General features: G+C 54.7%; 1 long non-coding RNA gene across 1 annotated transcript; it reads left to right on the forward strand.

The window, feature by feature from the left end:
* The first annotated feature begins 566 nt into the window (after positions 1 to 566).
* LOC144367874 (uncharacterized) lies at positions 567 to 5971 on the forward strand. Its single transcript, XR_013427428.1, has 2 exons — positions 567 to 1283; positions 1963 to 5971. It is a non-coding gene; the product is annotated as an uncharacterized LOC144367874 (long non-coding RNA).
* Positions 5972 to 7523: the final 1552 nt, after the last annotated feature.

Here is a 7523-nt window from a genome sequence, read left to right on the forward strand (position 1 = left end):
TATACCTTGTTTTCTCAGCCTGTAAAATGCGCCCAGTGTCCATTACACTACTGCCCCTTAGTCACTGCTCAGACCAGTGCTAGAAAGTGCCCGTGGTTGTGAAGGTCAGACTCCTTACCGCGGAGAACATTCCTTTGGATTTGAAACCCCACCAAGTTTCCACTTGAGGCAAACTGCCTGGGCCCTGCCTGCCCCCACCCTGCCTCCAAGGGAGGCTCACGCCCTGGGAAAGTTCTGGGCTACACGTTGCTCAGGTCTTTCCCAGCCAACATGTTGGAGGCTGTGGGGAAGCCGAGGACCTTGGCCCTGGCCCAGCCTGCTGGGTTTCTCCTGCAGGAGGGTGGACCCAGTATAGAGTCCTCCCAGGCCCGGGATGGAAAGGCTGCCTTGGCCCAAATATCAAGCCACTGGCCTGTTTTCTCAAGGGCTGCCCCCCTAAATTCTTGGAATTCTTGGCTTTCAGTAGTGCCCCCAAGGGATCCCATTCTCAGGGTGGGGTCAGCTGGGCTGAATTACAGCATAAAGGGCACAGTCTGCGTCCCGGGAGCGGGATGGGGGGGCAGAGGCATTGCGGACAAGGATTCCCACTGTCCAGTGAGGCCAGGGCCTGGGCCTCACCCCATCTTGGGCCCTCCTGGGGTTGGGACACGTTGGCTGGCTTCCCCTTCCAGGGCAAAGGACATGGCAGGATGGAGGTTTGCTGTGGATGGCTGCAGTTGTGTGGTGACTGAGGCTGTGCACAGGGAGGTGCCTGTGCCACCAGAATGTCTTGTGTCGTTTTAATCTCTGGACTCTGTTTGGAGCATGGGTTCAAGTCCCCCTGGTGGGGCTGGGGAGAAGGTCAGTGGTTAGAACGCTCGCCTGGCATACACGGGGCCTGGGTTCAGTCTCCGGCACCACAGAACCCCCCAAACAAACAAAAACCAGCCCACTGTGGTCAGTGATGCTTGTTGTGGTCCTGGTTTCTAATTCCAGAAAGGAACCCACCCCTGCGGTCAGATGTGCTTGGCCAGTGTCAGAGAATGGATCTGGGTGCAGCCTGGGCCTTGGGAGGCAGGCCTCCGTCTGTCTATCTGTCCATTCACCTGCCCAACCAGAGAAGTGACAGGGCGAATGGGCTCCGAGTGGAGCCCTTCTATTCCAGGCTCTGCCAACTTGGCCAAGAGGGTCCTGCCATCTGGGCTGTGGAGCGGGCACAGGTAAAGTGAGGGTAGTACCAGTACCTGCCACCAGGGGGCGCTTTGGACCTGACACAGATTCTCGCAGGAGCCGAGCTTCACCAGGTGAGTCCCCGTGAGTCCCCGTTTCCTGTTGTTGTTGTTGTTGCGTTGCCATGGGGACCGGCACGCCCAGAGCACACAGCCTCACACACAGGAGGGAAAGGTCTTCACCTTTGGCCGTGATCTCAGGAAAGCGATACGACCTTGATTCACTCTGGGGCTTGTCTCCAAGGGCTGCAGGCAGGACGTGCGTGCGCTTGGCACCACGCAGTCCCATCGGTGGCCACAGGCAGCCCCTTAGCTGGTCTGGGTTTTGGACTTACTGCCTCCTCCTGCCCCGGCCTCACTGTCCCTGAGGTCTGAAGTTCCCTGGCCAAGCTAAGTCCACAGCCTCAGTGAAGCCACCGGGGACAGAGGCCCTGGGAGGAGAAGGGTCTGGGACTTAAAGCTCTGAGCTGTCCTTGTGTGTTCGGCTCCTGGGGACCTCGGAAGGAAGCAAGGAAGGCAGGAGACCGGGTGCCGTCCAAGGGGCTCCAGCGCGCCTCAGCTTTTGGCCTGGCTGGGGTTTGGATGCCCCGAGTCCCCCAAGGGTCCCTGTGTCAGCTGTTTGGTTCTGGGTGGGGCAGTTGGGAGGTGGTGGAACCACTAGGAGGTGGGCCTAGTGAAGGGTCCTTAGGTCACTGTGAGTGTGCCTTTGATGGGGACAGAGGGACTCTAGTGCCTTCTTTGTTTGCTCATTCAGCTGCTCCTGCCGTGCGCTGCCCTGTCACAGGCCCAAAGCCACGGGGCCAGCCCATCATGGACCAGAATTTCCAGCTGTGAGCCAAAGTAACCTTTTCTCTTGAGAAGCTGATTATCTTGGGGGTTGTGTTATAGTGAGGACTCACTGAAGTTGGGCTAACATACACCTCAACTCCGGGCTTCCCCTTCTTTATCAAATAGGCAAAATGATAATCCATACACAACGGGCTTTTTTTTGGGGGGGGGGTACTACTGGGGATTGAACTCAGGGTCCCTCAACCACTGAGCCACATCCCCAGCCCTATTTTGTATTTTATTTAGAGACAGGATCTCCCTGAGTTGCTTAGCACCTGCCATTGCTGAGGCTGGCTTTGAACTTGTGATTCTCCTGTCTCAGCCTCCCAAGCTGCTGGGATCACAGGTGTGCGCCACCTCGCCCAGCTCACTGTGGGCTTTTACTGAAGAGTACATGAGGTAATAGTCCTAAAGCACTCAGCACAGTGCCTGGCACACAGTAGGTGCTCGGTAGATATTACTCTCCAGAAGGCTCAACCTCTTCCCTTTCCTCTCCAAAATCCTACCTGGAAGAGCATTTGCCCTCTGCCTGCTGCTCCCTGGGTCTGGCTCTATCCCCCCCGCCCATCTCTTGGCTTCTCTGCCCTGAGAGGGAGTCCTGCTGGGTCCAGAGGCAACTTGCCAGACCTGAACGGTGTCACATGCTGGTGTGTTTGAGACTCGGCTCCACGTCCATCCGTGCTCCGTGCCTTGACACCCGTCTTAAGCCTCTCCACTTGCAGGTTGCAAATTCTTTGTTCATAGGACTGTTTGTTTACATCCAAACACAGGTGAGGTGCTCAGAAAAGCAGGACATTAACCCCCACGCCTACCCGGTGCGTTGCCCCATTTAATATCACAAGGTCTCACCGTCCCCACTTTACAGATGAGGGCAATGAGGCAGAGGGGTGAAGTAGTTTGTGCGTGCCCCCCCCCCCCCACCGTGTTCAGTCCTAATTATGGGCGGGGGACGAAGGCAGAAGAGAGAGGCCTTGCCTAGATGCGGGTCCTGTGGTGGAGACGCCTGGATCATCTTATGTTAGTGGGTGAGGCCGTGGACAGGAGTGACAGTGATCATCAGAGCTACTGTTCATGTTGTCATCTGGAGTTGAATTCTATCGAGCACTTAATACTGCATATATTTTTTTTTCATTTAATCCTCAAAATAACCTCCAGTGCCAGTGTTAGAGAACAGAGCCACTTAGGGTAACCCGGTGATTAGGAACCCGAGCCCCAAGGACTTAGGACAGCGCCTGGCATGGAGTGGACATGGGAGCCCGTGCTCCGTGTACTTGGCATCCTGGACTTGGGTGACAGTGTGCTGCAGTTTGAGGAGAGTTTGTTCCTGCCCGAGTTGGTCAGCTCCGTCACTCTGACAAGCACCTGAGAACAACCACCCGGGGCCCAGGGATCCACTTTGGCTCAGGGTTTCAGATTTTCAGTCCACGGTCAGCAGCTCCATGGCTCTGGGCCTGAGGTAAGGCATCCGGGAAGCAGGGAGGGGTGGGGACAAGATACAGTCCCCAGGGGCGCTCTTCCTCCACACGCACCCCCCTTCACCTCCCAGCAGTCCACCCGGCTGTCAACGGGTCAATCCACGGGGGAGGCTGGAGCCCTCATGATCCAACCATTTCCCCAAACTCCTCTGGACCTTGCCGCCAGCTTCCACACCTGGACCCGAGGGCCATTAGATCCAAGCCACAAACGCCTCGGGACTCAGGCGGAGGCCTGGTGCAGCGTGGCAGTTGGTGCCCGAGGTGGGCCTGGGGTGGGGCCCTGGCTCTTGAGGCTGCATTATCACAGCCATAGGCCACCCCTCCCGCCGGCGCCCATTTCTCCGTCATTTTAACACCAGATGTCTCCGCCTGACCTTGGAGTTTCCGCCACTCCAGACACGAGCCAGAATGAATCTCTTTTCTTTGTGTGACCCAGTCCCGGGTGTCTGCCAACAGAACATGGACCAAGACACTCACACCTAGAACCCCTTGTTTGCTCCTGCACCCCCGTGGCCCAGGGGGAGGACCGGCAGAGTGGGGACTCAGATGTTTGTGGAATGAGTGAACAGGAGCGTTTGGACCGCCATCCCTCTACCATTGGACGTTTAGATGACATCATATTTTTGTGGTTAAAAATTGCGCCATGTCACTCAGATCCCTTAAGCAGAATATTTACGGCCCACGGCCCAGCTGCCCGGTACCTCCCCGTCCCGTCCCCCCCCACCCCCCAGCTGGAGCCGCGGCTGCTCGCGGTTTTCATCAGACCTGATTGTAGTCCACCCAGACAGAGAACGAGGCTCTCTCCCCACGTCTATCAAATGTGGGGGACAGGGGCTGAGGCTGAGGCTCAGTGAGGGGGCGCTGGCCTCACCGTGTGAGGCCCTGGGCTCGGTCCTCAGCATCACATAAATAGAAAGAAATAAAAAAAGGTCTTGTGACCATACAACTACAAAATTAAAAAAAAGGAAAAAAAAAAAAAGGAAAAACATAACCCAAACTGGGCTACTTGCCTGTTCTAGGACACAGAGTGACAAGTTCCCCTGCAGGTGGCCAGAGCCTCCTGGGTTCAGGGCAAGGCAGCCTTGGCTTGTAGCCAGCCGCCTCCCGCAGGGGCACGTCGGGACCCAGGGCAGTGCCCGCCCGAGACAGCGCCCCTCCGCTGGTCTCCAGGGGCTCCTCTTGCCACCTCGTGTCCCATTTAGTCCTCGGCCGCGTCCGCCGGGTGCCCTTCCCTCTGCCACCAGGAGCCAGGAGGAGAGAGGTCCTATAGCACCGCCTCCGCTGGGCAGGGTGAAGACCTTTATCTGCCTCCTCCTGGCCTCTGTGACTTCTTGTCTGGTCTCCAAACTGGCCTATTCCTCATTCCATTTCCATCTGCCCTTCCTTCCTTCTTTCCTTGACTTCCTTCCTTCCTTCCTTCCTCCCTTCCTTCCTTCCTTCCTCCCTTCCTTCCTTCCTTCCTCCCTTCCTCCCTTCCTCCCTTCCTCCCTTCCTTCCTTCCTTCCTTCCTTCCTTCCTTCCTTCCTTCCTTCCTTCCTCCTTTCTCTTTCTTCCTTCCTTCCTCCTTTCATTTTCTTTCTTTCTTTCTTTACCAGAGATTGAACCCAGAGGTGCTCAACCACTGAGCCCTTTTTATTTTTCTTTATTTTGAGGCAGGGTCTCGCTACATTGCTGAGGCTGGCCTTGAACTTGGGATCCTCCTGCCTCAGCCTCCGGAGCCTCTGGGATTACAGGCGTGCGCCACAGCGCCCGGCCCACCTGTGCTTTCCAGGTTCTGACTTTTACTACTTATTTTCAGAAACCCCCAGGGCCACTAGACGGGCTTCCTGTCATTTTCACAGGTGTCTTCCGGATTCTTCCCTCCACGCACTCAGTTTCCTTCTCCCCAGCCCCTCCTGGCCACCCCCATCTTCTGAAATCCTGCCTCCCTCCAGGACCCACTCTCCTTCTGGAAGTCCCCTGGCCAGGGACCCCCACTCCCTGCTGTGCATCCTGAGGCTGGGGAAGTCACCCCACACTCCCGTAGCTGTGCCCTTATCATGCCTTAGGAAGGGACCCACCTGGGCGCTGTGTGCGTGTCTATCCCAGCACGGCCCCGCAGGACGCAGATGCTGAACAGCAGCTGTTCACTGGTCAGGCTCCCTGTGGTCGGGCCCCACCTGCTCCCCGGGTCCTCGCACTGAACACCCAACATGCATTGAACTCTGACTCTGTGCCAGCACCGACCTTTGTGTTCCCTGATCGGATTCTCAGACATGGAAAGGGCTGAGCCCCATGGACTGCTGGTGACTGTCCTGTCGCACAGGGAGCGCACCTCTGTGAGCAGGCCCAGCTGAAGAAGCTGTGCGCCACCAGCACCCACACTCCTCCCTTCCTCCCCAAGGAGGCTGGCTCTGTCCTGACTTCTCACCGAGGACCAGTTTGGCCTGTTTGAACTTTTATAAGTGGGAGCACAAGGCATTCTTTCGTGTCTGGCCTCCTTTGTTCCACACTGTGTTTATGAGCTTTGCCTGTGTTATTGCAGCTGGTTTATTTTCGTGGCTGTGTAATACTCCACTGGTTGGATCCACTGTGAGTCATCCATTGTACTCTGAATGAACATTTGGGATTTTGGTTCCAGTTGTGCCTTGTAACAAGTAATTCTGGGAGGGCTGGGATGGTGACTCACTTGCAGAGCACTTGCCTATCTATATGTGAGGCACTGGGTTCAATCTTCAGCACTACATAAAAAACATAAATAAATAAAACAAAGGTATTGTGTCCATCTACAACTAAAAATATTAAAAAACAAAAGAAACAAGTAATTCTGGGAGTCCCAGTGTGCAATCAGTTAGCAGGCAGAACTTAGGAGACAGGAATGCTGTTAGGAATATTTTTGTACTTATCTTTTGGTTTTCATATAGCTACTTTCTGTTGGGTAGGTACCTATGAGTGGAATTAAAAGTGTTCTCCTTTTATTTTAAAAATTTAAATTAAATTTAAATCTTTTAAATTTAAAAGATTCTGCCAAACAGTTTTATATAGTGTTTAAATCTGTTTGAGATATATTTGAAAATGGGGTTTAACCCAGGGGTACTTAACCACAGAGCTAGGGTTCCCAACCCTTTTTATTATTATTATTATTATTATTATTATTATTATTATTTTAAATATTGAGACAGGGTCTTGTTGAGTTGCTTAGGGTCGGTACGTTGCTGGCTGGCTTTGAACACACAATCCTCCTGGCTCAGCCTCCCGAATCACTGGGATTATAGGCGCCCACCACTGCGCCTGGCTCATGTGTAAGTGTCTTAATGTGCGATGTTCAGTGACTTCTAGGTACTATTGGTGTCCTCACTGGACGAATATCAAATGGAGGCTCAGAAAGTTGAATTACTTTGTTTTGGGCACATAGCCGGTCAAGGCAGGCGCTGGCTCCAGGATCCCCCATATTGTTTCTCATAGAATTCTGACCTGGTTCCTGTGAAACGCAGCATCTGGGACATAGTAGGTGCTTAGTAAGTGATGGTTGAATCAATGACCAATAAAAGAACGGATCCCTCAGTCGGGCAGGGGACCAAATACAGAGATGGTGGACTCAGTGTCACAACACTGTTCACAGAGAGCGTGAGGGAGCGCGAGTCCCATCTTGGGGACAGACTGGGGGAAGAGGAATTCCCTTTCACATCTGAGCCTGGTTGAAATCGTGCCCCTGGAAACCAGCAGGCGGCCAGGGTGTGTTAGGGTTTGTTCGGCGAGGAGCACGGCTCCCGAGGCCACACCCTACATCCTTACAGGATTAAGCCCAGCGTCCTGCATCACCCCTCCGGTGTGGGAAGACCCAGTGCCCAAGGCTTGGGCGATGCTTAAAGGGAGCAGGAGATGCCAGCGCAGCTGGCGGGTCACCAGCCCACGACGCCTGGGGGCTGTTTGTCTTTCTTCCCTCTCTTCCTCCTGTCCTTCCTGTTGGCTCAGGGACTGGATGAGTGTGGGACATCTGGGGGACACCTCTGAACATTCTTCTGTCCTCCTG

The sequence above is a fragment of the Ictidomys tridecemlineatus genome, chromosome 11, assembly GCF_052094955.1.
Source record: "Ictidomys tridecemlineatus isolate mIctTri1 chromosome 11, mIctTri1.hap1, whole genome shotgun sequence".
NCBI classification, from domain to species: Eukaryota; Metazoa; Chordata; class Mammalia; order Rodentia; family Sciuridae; genus Ictidomys; species Ictidomys tridecemlineatus.